The following is a 14758-nucleotide window of genomic DNA, read 5'->3' on the forward strand; positions in this document are numbered from 1 at the left end:
TTGTCCCTTAGGGTCTCTGAGAGCCAGCAGCTCACTTCTCGTTTGCTCACAAACAACTATTAAGGCCACGCATGGTTGCTGCACACTGTCAATGGTTTCAGCAGAGGATGGGGCAGAAGTCTCTGGGTGGGTGAGGTTCCAGCCCTGGACCTGGGCTCCTGTCATTCTGAGCTGCAGGTCCTACGGGGGCCACATAATCTCTCAGCCGCCGTCAACACCTAGCAACTGGATTAGCGGTGACTCACTTAATGACCGCTTGGCCACACATAGTACAAAAACCAGGTGTGGGAATATTGTTCTTGGTGTCCACTGTGAAGACTTCAGATTGTCCACAGACCTGGGCAGGGCTATATTTAGTCCCAGGTGTTCTCCCCAGGGGTCAGAAGCCCCGCATTTCATGTATGGGCAAATCAGGTAGGGAAGGCAGAGCTAGGCTTTCTGCATCCAGAGTGTGAGCCAAATCACATGCCCGTGCCCATCAGCTCATCTCTGGGGAGCACACCAGAGGCCCCCGAGAGCCTCAGTCTCACTGTGGTGGGAAGGACTTCAGATCCAAGAAAATAACTCTGCAGTCCCCGGGTGGGAGATGGAGACAGGAGGGGAAACACAGAGGAGAAGAATTCACAGAGGGGGAGTGTCTGCAGAGGAGGGGCATCTGCAGAGGAGGGGCATCTCCAGAGGAGGGGCATCTCCAGAGGAGGGGCATCTCCAGAGGGGGGGGGCATCTGCAGAGGGGGAGCATCTCCAGAGGGGGAGCATCTCCAGAGGAGGGGCATCTGCAGAGGGGGGGCATCTCCAGAGGAGGGGCATCTGCAGAGGGGGGGCATCTGCAGAGGGGGAGCATCTCCAGAGGAGGGGCATCTCCAGAGGAGGGGCATCTCCAGAGGGGGAGCATCTCCAGAGGAGGGGCATCTGCAGAGGGGGGGCATCTGCAGAGGGGGGGCACCTCCAGAGGAGGGGCATCTGCAGAGGGGGGGCATCTCCAGAGGAGGGGCATCTCCAGAGGAGGGGCATCTCCAGAGGAGGGGCATCTGCAGAGGGGGGGCATCTCCAGAGGAGGGGCATCTCCAGAGGAGGGGCATCTGCAGAGGGGGAGCATCTCCAGAGGGGGACCATCTCCAGAGGAGGCGCATCTCCAGAGGAGGGGCATCTGCAGAGGGGGGGCATCTCCAGAGGAGGGGCATCTCCAGAGGAGGGGCATCTCCAGAGGAGGGGCATCTGCAGAGGGGGAGCATCTCCAGAGGAGGGGCATCTCCAGAGGGGGAGCATCTCCAGAGGAGGAGCATCTCCAGAGGGGGAGCATCTCCAGAGGAGGGGCATCTGCAGAGGGGGGGCATCTGCAGAGGAGGGGCATCTGCAGAGGGGGGGCATCTGCAGAGGAGGGGCATCTCCAGAGGAGGGGCATCTCCAGAGGGGGAGAATCTCCAGAGGAGGAGGATCTCCAGAGGGGGAGCATCTCCAGAGGGGGAGCATCTCCAGAGGAGGGGCATCTGCAGAGGAGGGGCATCTGCAGAGGAGGGGCATCTCCAGAGGAGGGGCATCTGCAGAGGGGGGGCATCTGCAGAGGAGGGGCATCTCCAGAGGAGGGGCATCTGCAGAGGGGGGGCATCTGCAGAGGAGGGGCATCTGCAGAGGAGGGGCATCTGCAGAGGGGGGGTATCTGCAGAGGAGGGGCATCTCCAGAGGAGGGGCATCTGCAGAGGGGGGGCATCTGCAGAGGAGGGGCATCTGCAGCGGAGGGGCATCTGCAGAGGGGGGGCATCTGCAGAGGAGGGGCATCTCCAGAGGAGGGGCATCTGCAGAGGAGGGTACTGAATTTCTCCTAGAGGTTGAGAGAAGTTGAGTGACCCCACTGATGCTGGGTCACTGACTCTCTCTGACCATCCCCAGACAAGGGACAGGAATGGGGAAAGTTTGGCTCACGGGTCACTATGAGCTCACTGCAGGGCACAGTTCCCAAATATCTCATGAGTGCCTTCCTACCTACCCTGGGAGACTTTAAGGCAAGGCCCAGGGAACCTTTTTTGCCTTGACTTCTCTGACTGTAGAAAGAAGGTGGTGAAAGCACAAAACTCAGGCTATGAGGATTACATACGATGACATAAAATTAGCATAAATGCCACGCATGGCCACAGGGTAAAGCTAAGTAAATGCTAGTGCTGCTGACGCTGCTGGTGCTGCTTGCAGTGACGGTAATGGTGACTTCATGGTGCTGAGGCAGTGATGGCAGTGGTGATGATGACAATAATGATAACGGTGGCGGTGGTGATGATGGTGGTAATGGTGGTTATGATGGTGGTGATGGTGTGATGGTGGTGGTGATGGTAATGGTATGATGGTGGTGATGAAGGTGGTGGTGATGATGGTGGTGGTGGTGGTAATGGTGGTTATGATGGTGGTGATGGTGGTAGTATGATGGTGGTGATGGTAATGGTGTGATGGTGGTGATGGTGTGATGGTGATTGTGATGGTGGTGGTGTGATGGTGTGATGGTGGTGATGATGGTGGTGGTGATGGTGGTGGTGGTGGTGATGGTGGTGGTGGTGTGATGGTGGTGGTGATGGTGATGGTGGTGGTGATGGTGGTGGTGGTGATGGTGGTGGTGATGATGATGGTGGTGGTGATGGTAATGGTGTGACGGTGGTGATGATGGTGGTGGTGATTGTGACAGTGGTGGTGGTGGTAGTGATGGTGATGGTGTGATGGTGATTGTGATGGTGGTGATGGTGATGATGTGGTGGTGGTGGTGGTGGTGGTGGTGATGGTGTGAAGATGATTGTGATGGTGGTGGTGATGATGGTGGTGGTGATTGTGATGGTGATGGTGATGATGGTGATTGTGACAGTGGTGGCGGTGATGGTGATGATGCAGTGATGGTGGTGATGGTGTGATGGTGATTGTGATGGTGGTGGTGTGATGGTGTGATGGTGGTGATGATGGTGGTGGTGTGGTGGTGGTGATGGTGGTGGTGGTGGTGATGGTGGTGGTGTGGTGTGATGGTGGTGGTGATGGTGATGGTGGTGGTGATGGTGGTGATGGTGATGGTGGTGGTGATGATGATGGTGGTGGTGATGGTGATGGTGTGGTGGTGGTGATGATGGTGGTGGTGATTGTGACAGTGGTGGTGGTGGTAGTGATGGTGATGGTGTGATGGTGATTGTGATGGTGGTGATGGTGATGATGTGGTGGTGGTGGTGGTGGTGGTGATGGTGTGAAGATGATTGTGATGGTGGTGGTGATGATGGTGGTGGTGATTGTGATGGTGATGGTGATGATGGTGATTGTGACAGTGGTTGCGGTGATGGTGATGATGCAGTGATGGTGGTGATGGTGGTGGTGGTGATGGTGGTGGTGGTGGTGGTATGGTGATGGTGGTGGTGATTGTGACAGTGGTGGTGGTGATGGTGATGATGCAGTATTGGTGGTGATGCTGGCGGTGGTGATGATGATGGTGGTGGTGGTGGTAATGGTGGTAGTGATGGTTGTCTCGGTGATGGTGGTAATATTGGTGGCGAGGGAGGCATCAGGGTGGGGCTGCCCAGCTCAGTTAGTCCCCTGGACAGAAGTGGGAGGAAGGATGGGTGAGTCTGGAGCAGGAGGCGTAAGAGCAGGTAATTCCGGCTGCCCACGGCTGCGATCGCAGAGAACCTGCAGGCTGGGAGGCCTCAGGGCAGGGACGAGGCTCCCTGTGGGGCTCCAGGCTGGAAGGAACGACCCAGGGCTCCCTTCTCCCTGCCAAGTGGGGAGGAGGCCCATAATTCAGCCCCTTCCTTGTGATGTGAGTTTGGGGTAACGTCCGACAGGGAGCTCAGCAAGGGTCCCTGGCCCCGCCCAGCACCTCCGTGTGGGTCCACACTCACCCAGCTCAAGAGCCGGCTTCCTCCCTGGTCCTGGGGAGCCCTGTTCTCTGTGCCCCAGCGGCCCCGCCTGCACCCTGACTCCCAGTCTTTGGCTGCACAGCACCCCCTCCAGGGCAGGCCAGCTGGCACGCGAGGCCCTCTCCCTGCGGAAGGAAGTTCTGGAGGAGGGAGGAGACTCCGGGGCTGGGACCATGGCGGGCAGAAGGCCAACCTGACATGCTCAGGGGTGTGGGCTGGGCAGTCTCGGGGCAGCCGGCGAGGGTGGGAGATCACCGCCCCCTCCTGGCCATGAGGCCCGCGCCATGCCCCCTGCAGGCCCCTCTTCACAATCCCTGTGAGCCAGCACCCTTCTCAGAGGGATGAGCGGGCATTTCTCCTGGCGGCCGGCCCAGGCCCTGGCTCTGTGCCCCCACCCCCTGGCTCAGGCTGAGGAGGTGCCAACTGAGCCCACCTCCCCGGCGGCAGCAGGACCCAATCCCGGCTCTGCTGAGACCACAGACCAAAGCCCCCGATAACAAGGTGGGCTTGGCCCCTCCTCAGGCCCCAGGCACTCCTTTGAAATGTCTGAGGACAAGGGGTGGGGGCCACCACGACCACAGAGACCCACCTGAGCAGACCCCAGCCCTCACCCCCCTCCACCCCTCCCTCCCTGGACGGGTGCAGGCATCCCCCCAAAGGCACAGGCTCCTGGGAGAGTGGAGGCTGTGGGAAGGCCAGGGGGTGCCCAGGTGGCCTCGGCTCTCCTGGCAGTCAGGGGCAGAGGCTGGCGGCCACGGGGTGCCCATCCAGGTGGGGCAGACCGCAGCCGGCAGGGACAGGGTTAAGAGCGGGCCTCCCGGCCTCCCTCCCCTTTCCCTTGAAATGGCTCCCTGGTTCCAGAATGACTCCCTTCCCCTCTTAATCTGTATTTTACGAGTGAGAAGCTTTGCATTATGCAAATCGTTAGATAGGAACAGGTGACATTTCAGCAAAGAACATGAGCGGTGCGGGCCAGCCGGGCGGGCGGCTGATTCAGACATTAGTATTTGTCACCAGGGCGGCGGGGGCGGAGGGGGGCCCGCGATCCACACCTTAAGGTGGAGGCAAGGGCTAGCCCACCCCTCATCCCCCGGCACCCGGGCAAGGGAGCTTCGGGCACCAGGCACCGCTCACATAGGGGCAGGGCCAGCAGAGCCCACGGACAGATGGGGAAACCAAGGCACAGGCCGAAGCACGGAGCGAGCCCCAGGGCCTCCGGCGGGAGAGGGAGCAGGAGTCCAGCCAGGCAGGCTATCAGGGGGCCAGGTCTTCATGCCCCTTCCCGCTGCGCCCAGACGGCCACCAGCGCCCGGACCAGGCCTGCCCTGCTGGCTCTCCACATGCACCTGGGGTGGCCTGGACCCTCACAGCGGCCCTGGCACTCATGGCCCCCACCCAGGGCTACACCGCCCTTCCTACAGACCACTCCTCCAGCCCCACCTCTGCCCAAGGAACCCACAGACCCCCGCCCTCCTTGCCACACCCCACCCTGCTCCTCTGGAGCCCAGGGGCTCCCCTGGCCCCTCCAGCACAAGCAGCCCACATGTGCCACAGCCATCAGTCATCCGGCTGTCAGCGCACCCCCAGCCATTTCCCGGGAAGTTGTTTGAGAGGAAACGGGCGGAAAGAGAGTGAGGGGCCACCGCACTTCACAGGGGAGCCCCAGGCGTGTCCTTCAATTTTCTGGCTGCCTACCAGCGCTCAACCCTGAGCCCCAAGCTTGGATGGGCATCCGATGGGAACTCCGGTTCTGTGGCTACAGCCGCTCGCTCCCACAAGGCCCTGAGACCTTCGCGGGGGCCTCAGGAGGGCGCGGAGCTCCCGGGCTCAGGGCCTGGCTGCTGTGCGGCTGGGTAGGGCCAGCCGGTCAGCCTAGGAAGCTCTGCTGGCCAGGCCCCGGGATGGAGCAGCCACACAGCTCAGGCCCTGCAGGCCTGTGGCTCTCAGGCCAGAGTTGTGCTCAAGGCCAATCTGCTGCCTTGGCTGGAGGTGGAGGGTGTGGACTGAACTCCCGTCTCACTCAGTCTGCAGAGCCCCGGCCCCCAGCAGGTGCTCAGAGGAGCTGAGGAGGGGGGTGGTCACTAATGGGCTCCTTCACTGGGCAGCCTCACCAAGGAGCCGCAACCACCAGCATTTCTGCTGAGAAAGGCCAAGCTGGAAGGCCTTACAACTCCCACGGCCCCTCTGAAACCCAGGATGAAGAGAGGCTGGGCCTAGGGTCCGGGCGGCAGCCCTCACCCCAGCCACTGTGCAATCCCAGCTGGGGTGTGGACAGTGCCTCCCCCTCCCCAAGGGAGCAGCTCTCTTGGGGAGGCTCTGAGTGGCCGGAGTAGCGGTCACTCCTCACATTCACGGCCCCCTCCGTGCCCTGACTGGAAGGGAAGGGTAGTGGGTAGACGGAGGAGAGAGGGAAGCCTCGCTCTCAGGACCCCCAGACCCCCCTCAGCTTTGGAGGCAATGCCTAACAGTGTGATGGTGTCAGGACACACTTCCCAGGGAGGCTTTTGGGTCCTGAGATGGGGCAGAACCTCACACATGGGAAGCTCCCCACAGGAATGGAGGGGCCAGGGCTCAGGGCCCAGAGACAAGCCCTGGGCTGCCCGCCCTCCCAGGGCCTTTGCCTGCACATTATGGGGGTGCCTCTCCCCCCGCAGAGGCCAGGCGGGGGCTCACCACAAAGGGAACTCCCAGGTGCACCCTGATCCCTCTGGCTGTTTATGGGACCTGCCCCAGGCACACTGGTGGCTGGCCTGTGCTCAGTGGGAGAGAGCTGACCCCAGGGACACTGCACGGGATGGGGACGGGGGAGCCTGCCTCTCACAACCCACAGGGCGGATCCCGCAGTCACCCAGCAAACACTGTGAGCCCTGGCAGCAGCTTAGGGGGTGGGGAGGAACACAGCAGGCCCAGGTGGGCTGAGCGCCAGGCAGGGACGGCCTGGCCAGGGCGGGGAGAGGGGAGCCAGTCAGGTCGGCCACGAGGACTGAAGGACTGAGCGTCGACAGGGGCGGCAGGGCTCGCACGCTGCACACTGCCTTCTGGCCCGCGGGTCCAAGCCACGCCGACCCCCTCCCTCACCCGGACCTTTCTTGCAGAGCAGACAGAGCAAACTGCGCAAGGAGGACCAGCTTGAGACGTGCATGCAGCCTGAGATCGGGAGATGGCGCAGCTCGGCCACCGGCCAGGGTGGATGCTCGGAGCCGGGAGGGCACCCCAGGTGGGAGAGGAGCAGCCCGAGCTGAGGCGGGAGCGGGCTGGGCGTGGCCGAGCGAAGGGCCGGCCAGTCAGAGAGGCCGCGGGGACCGGAGCTGGGAGGCTTCGAATCGCAAGTGGGTCTGCGTGCGCAGCGGAGGGGAGGAGGGGCTGCCCGACGTCGCGGACAGGTAAAGGGGAGTGTCCTCACGGAGGGTACCGCAGATCCCAGCCTAGATGCTTCACCGCCCTGCAGGCGTGGGGGCTGGAGGGGAGCCTCGCTGGGGCCCCCGTGGCCTGTGTGCGGGAACCCGCTGCCGATCCCTCCAGGCTGTCCCCTGAGAACCCCCTGTTCCACACCTTCGGAGGCCTGTTTCCAACTGGGAGAGGAGGAGGGGGGCCGCCCCGTAGTCAGATGCCACGTGGACCTGCTCCCATGTCCCTCTGAGCTGTCCTCGGAGCCGGGCAGGTGAGGACAGGCCCCATAAAGCGGCCAGAGGTGGCCGTCCAGGCCCGCTCCCCGGGTCAGGTCCCCCAAGAGGCCCCGTCCCGCCGCGGCTCCGCCCCAGAGGCCTCGCCCCGCGCCCTCATCTGACCTGCCCGAGGCCCCGCCCCTCCTAGGCCCCGCCCCGCGCCCTCAGCGCCACTGCCCGAGGCCCCGCCCTGCACCCAGAGGTCCCGCCCCACGCCCTCAGCAGCCCCAGCCCGAGACCCCGCCCCAGAGGCCCCGCCCCCAGAGGCCCCGCCTCGCGCCCTCATCAGACCCGTCCGAGGCCCCGCCCCTCCTAGGCCACGCCCCGCGCCCTTAGCGCTACGCCCGAGGCCCCGCCCTGCACCCAGAGGTCCCGCCCCACGCCCTCAGCAGCCCCAGCCCGAGACCCCGCCCCAGAGGCCCCGCCCCAGAGGCCCCTCAGCAGCCCCGCCCCAGAGGCCCCGCCCCGCGTCCGCAGCACCCCCTGCCCGGGGCTGCTGAGTCCGGGGCTCCGGTGACTCCCCACGACCCTGGGCCCCCCGCACCTCCCAGCCCTCTGTCCGTCTAGCGAAGGGCAGGCGTGTGTCCTGGTACCTCCCGTCCAGGAGCGCCCCGCACCGCAGTGACATTTAAGTTGAAAGGCGAGGACGGTGCCTGCCTCACTGCGAGTTGGCCTGAATTAACATGAGAAAAGGGAAGCCTCTTCCTTATCGCAGGGAATCCTCCCGGCTGCTCGCCTTCCCCGAGCGCCGTCCCATTGTCTACAGTCAATAATCGCTTACTTTCAGCCTCGTAAATGTCATTCTCGGGGTGCTCATAAACAGCCCCGCTCCCTTTTTAAATTAGCAAGTAGAGATATTTATGGGTTTCTATTAAGGGTGTTGGGTGGCGGAGTCGCAGGAGGAGATGGCTGAGTCCTAGGCCGGGGCTCCGGGAGCCCAAATAATGGAGAGGGGTGGGCGGCCCTCTGGAGCCTGAGCCCCCATCCCAACCACCCCACAGACCAGACAGCCTTGATGCCTGCAGTTCAGCTGGGTGTGGGAGGGGGACCTCTCTGAGGGGCTCGAAGCTGCAGGAGGGTGAGATTCGGGGTGGGGTGGGGGAGTCCCAGCACAGAGCAATCAGACCTCCCTCACTAGTGGGGGCCCCAAGCCCTACCCCAAGCACCTCACTAGGCCCTGCAGGGCAGGTGGCTGGAGGGAAGGTGGTCGTCATTGGACCTGAGAGGGCCCCTTACGGGATCATGACACTGATGACTCACAAGCGCACCCCTCCAGCTGGAGGGCCCACAGCCTCTGCCGCCTGCATGAGCCCCCATGAGGCCCTTCCTGCCCAGCAGCCACTCCTTGCTGGAGCCACAAGGATATTTTGGAACAATCTGGAGTTGAAGTCACAGACAGTACAGAGTTCCAACACACCCGCCTACTGCTCCGTCTCCTTCCTTAGGGGTCACATTTGTCACAGCTAAGACCCCTCAACCACCCTCACCACGTTCCTCGAATTTCCCACGCCCCCGAGACGTCCCTGTGGTCGTCCAGGACCCCTCCTGTGCCCATGCTGCCTCCTGGGCCCTCCTTTCTCCTCAATGTCAGGCCTGGGCGGCTTGAGGACGGGCCCTGTGACCGTGGGACGTCTGGTCTGACCCTGGTGGAGAAGACTGGGGGGGGGGGCGGTGACATGCCCCACTGTCACTCTTCCCAGGGGCAACCACTCTGCTGGGTCCCCCAGGGGCGGTGAACACTCTGCCCTCTGGGCCCTGAGCCCGGACGGGTCACTAAGTGCAGCCCCCATCAAGGAGGGTTAAGCTCCTCCTCTGAGAAGGGGTCCAGTACATTTCACAGAGAACCCACCAGGCCCCCACCCACGCCTTGCGGCCCTGAGGCCTCAGTGCCACACACACACAGCCCACCCCACCGCCTCTGCAGACCCCACCCCTGCCCTCAGGCCCCCCACCACAGCCCCGTCTGCTCCTGCGCTGGCGCTAGCCCTTGTGAAGGGTCGAGGGCCGCCTCGTCACACCAGACACACTCACGGGTCAGGGCCACCAAGGGCCACACAAGGAGGACTTGCCGTTCCTTAGTCTGTGCGTGAGCATGCCAGCCTTTTGCAAAGCTGTCTCCGACTCACCACAGCCCCTCCAGTGGGGGGAAGCCTGGTGGCAGAGGTGAGGGAGAGGTGGTGAGTTGGGAGGACCCCAGGCAGGCCGGGTGGACAGATGGCGGTCAGGAAGACGGAGGCTCAGAGCATCAGGACGGGCCTGCACAGGCCAGCTCAGGGCCCAGAGTGCCGGGCTGGGCCGGGAAGTGGACGCCAACAGGCTCGGGCCATGGGGCCCTTTGGCCACAAGGAGACTATGTCTTCCTCCCCTCCATGGCCTCAACAGAGGTGATGTAAGAGGTTAAAGACATCTGATAGGGACAAATATGGACAGATTCCAGGCTGGCTCACACAGCGTGACCTCGGGGGGCTCTGAAACGATCCTGCTTTTCTAAAGGCAGGTGAGAACAGTCAGACCTCATGGTGAAGGCCCCATCTGCCCCAGCAAGGGAGCAGTTGCTGCCCACCCTGCCCTGCTCCGCCCTGCCAAGGGACAGGGCCCCAGTGGTCACCCAGCCGAGCTGGTCTTCCCGCTCAGGAGAGTGGCAGGACTGGGTGTGGCATGGGCTCCCGGGCTACGTCTGGGCCAGTGCCACTGTCACTGAAGGGCCTCCCCCACAGCTGCAGCCCAGGAGAGGTGGGACAAGTGATGTCCAGCGGGTGAGGTGTCCCACGAGCAGCTGTGGGAGCAGCTGGTGGGGAGGCTGGAGGCTGGGAGCCCAGATAGGAGCCCAGACAGTCGTCCTGATGCTGGGGCAGTCTCCTGTCCCCACCCAGGCACGGCTTGGCACCCATGGGCTCCAACTGAACCATCTCCCTCGCAGCCAGGATGCATTAGTGGGAGCTGGGCCCCGAGAGTGGGCTGGAGGGGGTGCTGTCCTGCAGTGGGTGAAAGTGCAGCTGGCCACCTGCAACCCCAGGCAGGAGGGACCCAGCCCATCTGCAGCCGCCCTGGGGGAGGGGGTCGCCCTCTGGTAGCTCGGTTCTAGGGGCCTCGGCTCAGCCTCCCTCCCGGCCCTGGCAGCGGCTGCGTCCATGCCAGGGTGGTTGCCGGCTCCTGCATCCAAGATTCCACCTTAAATGGGTTTGATCAGCCCGAGCACCGGTGAGCGCATGCTAATACCGGCTCCAATAAAGAGCAAATCAGGACCCGAGTCGACTGGTCTTATCACACAGTCAGAACTGATGGCTGCAGGAGTCGTAAAGATCTCATTTAATCTTGCGCCTATCTATCACCGCGGACGTCTTCACCCTCTTTGTGCTGGGGTAATATGTGCTCATTACGAAAGCAAAACAGATCTGGCATGAATAAACGCAGGATGGAGTGCTCACTTGCAATGTGACAGCATGATCAGTGGCCGCAGTAATCGCAGGGAATCGCAGCTAAATTATTCCATAACCGTGATTTGAGGGGACAGCCCGGAGCACCCCACGGCTGCCAGCGGCGGCGGTGACGTGTCCTGATAAAACATCCTTCCCAATTTACAGGTCCGCGCTTGACCAACCTGCCGCGGCGTGCCCGCTGTCTAATCATGCCATCAGCTCTGTGAAAAGGGGCTCAATTGGGACTCAAATGAAAGGAGATTGGAAAACTACCCTCAATTGAAATTACATTTGTAAATGAGGCAGAGTTTTCTGTTCAGAGAGTGAACGTCACGGTAAATCTGCCTGAGAAGTCGTTGTCGACAGGCAGCGTGGGGGCGGCCGGGACGCTGCCTGTGCAGGGAGCGGGGGTCTGGTTTGGGAAGATGCCCGTGCAGCCCCGGGGAATGGCTCCAGGGAGGCACGGCTCGGGGAGCTCAAGGAGCCAGTGTGCCCGTGATGACCCTGCGCGGGTCTGTAACCCCGCTTCCCACCTCTTAAGTGGGGTGCCAGCGGCCTCCTTGTGGCGGGGCCAGGGCAGAGCCTGTCCTGACTTCCCCTCTGCCCTTCAGGGGGTGCCATACCCCGCCCTGCCCAGAGGACACAGCCTGCCTGTCTGTCTCCTGCCACCTCCCTGCGGCCTGTCTGCCCGTCCGTTCTGGTCCTCTCGGACGGAGCAGAGTGGGGGGCACACCCCAGCTCAGAGGGTGGGACCAGGGCCCCCTCAGAGGAGACAGCGTGGAGGAGGAGGTGCAGCCCATCTCGGGGGCCCGGATTAGCGTGACCAGCCGTGGGTACTGCATCCTAAGCCCCCTCCCAGTCCAGCCGCCCTCCCCGGTGACCCTGTCCCAGCAGGGACAGCAGTGCTGGGTGCAGGGAGGCAGGAGGGCGGGAAGAGCTGGCCCTCGCAAAAGGCCGTGAATCCCAGGAGGAGGCACACCCAGGTTGGGGGGACTGAGGACAGGACTTGAAGCCACCTCGCTCCCCAGATGCTGGCGGGGCCTGTGGGGGGAGGGGGTGCTGGCCAGCAGGCCAGACTGGGCCCAGAGCAGCTGGGCCCTGTGGACTCAGCTCAGAGCCTGTGCGGTGCCCAGGAGCTCCAGGGTGGCCTCGGAGTCTCCCGCCAGCTGCAGGCGACCTGGACGGCCCCGCGGCCAGCCTGGCCCGGTGCCAGCGTGTGGCCCGCAGGGGCTCCCGCCCTGCCTACCACGGCCCCCATCAGGGAGGCGGGCCGGCCTCCTCGCAGGCCTTTATGTAAATCAAGGCCTAATTAGCCCATCCGGCATTTGTGTAGAATATTATTTTTTTAATTACCGGCCCTGGGCAGGTTTGGCTGCTGCCTGTTGTGGGGCCAATTACCATAAATCCCCTGGTAACAATTAACAATGCTGGAGGCCAGCCGCGTGTATTTGCAATGTTATAATTATGCTCTGCGCGCTTGTTAATTGGCCTATCTGACTCTTTACTTTTTATGCTGCTCATCTGCTCATTACCGCAGCCATTTAATTCAATTAGCACCTTAATTAGAGGAACAGTCTTGTCCGACGTCGGGCCTTGTCAGGGAGCCGGCCTGATGAGCAGAGAAACACGCAGGCGCCGCCGGGCCTGGGAGGCAGGGGGGCTGGGGGGCTGCCCGGGGTCCACCGGGGTCCGCCCGGGTCTGTCCAACCTGCCCCAGGTCCCTCCACCCTCGGAGACCGAGGGGCCCAGAGGCCAAGGAGTGATTCCTCCCACCCCCGGAACCCCTAGCCCGACCTTCGGCTGCCCCCGGGTGGTCTATCTCCGGGCCCAGGCCGCCCCCAGGCCCAGCCCCGCCCCACTGGACTGTCCGGGCTCAGGGATGTTTTGTGCCACTCTGTTGGAATCCTCATTCCCTGACCATTAATTCTCCTAATTAGAATTAAATGAAGCATGCTAAATTGCTAGATTAACCAATAATTAAGCAGCCACTGCACTAAAACTGAATATCAGCCGGCCGGAGCGCGCCCCCACCCCGCCTCGGTGCACCAGGGGTGGGCCTGTCAGCCCCGCAGGGGGAGGCGGGGACACAGTCCCCAGACCCAGAGGGGCTGGACCGAGCCCCGAAGCCCTCTCCCAGCCCCACCGCCCCCTCCGTCCGTCCAGCTGCAGCCTGGATCCTGCCGGCTGCGTCCTTGCCTGGCAGGCAGCAGGACACACGGGCGCTGTGATGGGGGGGGGGGTGAGCATGCGGGTGTGTGCACGCGGGGGGCGGGAGCAGATGTGGGTGTGTTTGTGTGCATGTGCCCAAGTGTGTCAGCAGGTGAGGTGGCTGTTCACATGTGTGTGTGCATGTGTGTGAAAGCTTGTGCGTGAGTGGGTATGTGTGAGTGTAACTTGGGCCCATTGCGGGACTGAACGCTTCCACCCTCCCCGCCAGGCCTGGGGCTGCGGGGGCTGGGAAGACGCTGGGAAGAGGGGGGCGCTGTGGGGGGCCATCACCCCACTTTACTGGCTCAGGAACCCTGGGAGGGCGGGGGCTCCAACCTGAACGTCTGCCAGTGGGCCTCCGGGCCCCGAGTCCCAGGGGAGAGGCCCGCCCAGGTGCCCAACCTGCATGCCCTCCCCGCAGCCGGGTGGGCAGGACCGGAAAGGAAGGTGCTAAGCCACACGCCCCTCCCCCGACCAGGGAGGAAGAAGCCGGGGAGCGGGAGGGGAAGGGAAGGCAGGAGGGGCTGAGGCACCTCCAGCCCTCCCACCCCCACCCCCACCCGCAGACCTGGAGGAGGGGTCCCCGGCACCCCCCACAGCTCCTCCGGGCTCAGGAGGGAACCTCCCCCATGATATTCCATGGGGTCTAGGTTCCTGGCCCGAGCCCCCTCGGGCCCCTGCCTGCCTGGGAGCCTTGCCCACAACTGCCCTCCCCACCCACTCCAGGCACCTTGAAAACCCTCGCCCCCAGGAACCAACCCACTGCATCTCCAGGGAGCCCCCAGGTGGCCAGCTGGGCCTTGCAATCAACGGGAACCTGGAGCCCCTCAGGCCCCCCTCCTCACCCAGCGTCTCAGAGGCCCTCAGGTCGCAACCCCCGGGGGCGGGGGGACCAGGAAGTCCCCGCTTAGGCGCCAGGCCCCCAGCCTCGCTGCCCAAGCCCAGGGTCCCGGGTGGAGGCCGCACCTGAGGACTTCCACTCCTGTCCACAGCGACTTACCCGCTGCCTGACCGCCCGGTGCCTCGGTTTCCCCACCTGTGAAAGCCACTGAGAGGGTGCAGTGAGCTCCTGGTCAGAGCACAGCCTGGCCCGGGCGAGCCGTGCCCGTCCCCACCCACGGGGCTGGGGGCACGGGCCCAGCCGGGCCTGTGCGAGGGGACGCCGCACTGGGGGCAGGGCAGCGGGGAGCTGGGGGACGGCCTCAGCTGCCGGGGGACATTCATCCCTCAGGCAGCCGCACACTTCAGGCCGGCTGTAAACTTCCTCGTAACAGCCGCTCCTGCAGCTGCAAGATATTGACTCGGAGGAGAAACAATGGCACGAATAAAATAAAAATAAAAAAGTTAATTATCCTTTGTGTTTGTAATTTAATTAAAGATGCAGTAAAGTTTTACTGTTTTTCCAGGTGATGATGTTTAGAGCCCCGAAAAGCTATTTGTGCTGCTGAGATTAAAGTGCATTTTAAAATGTTCCTCCAGTACTTTCACATTTGTTGATAGATTTTTAAATTAAACTTTAAATTGTAATCTAAATTACCTCCAACAATTCATGGTCCCTGTAATGAACTCCCACCGTTCCCGCTGTCAT

The sequence above is a fragment of the Odocoileus virginianus genome, unplaced genomic scaffold, assembly GCF_023699985.2.
Source record: "Odocoileus virginianus isolate 20LAN1187 ecotype Illinois unplaced genomic scaffold, Ovbor_1.2 Unplaced_Scaffold_5, whole genome shotgun sequence".
Lineage (NCBI taxonomy): Eukaryota > Metazoa > Chordata > Mammalia > Artiodactyla > Cervidae > Odocoileus > Odocoileus virginianus.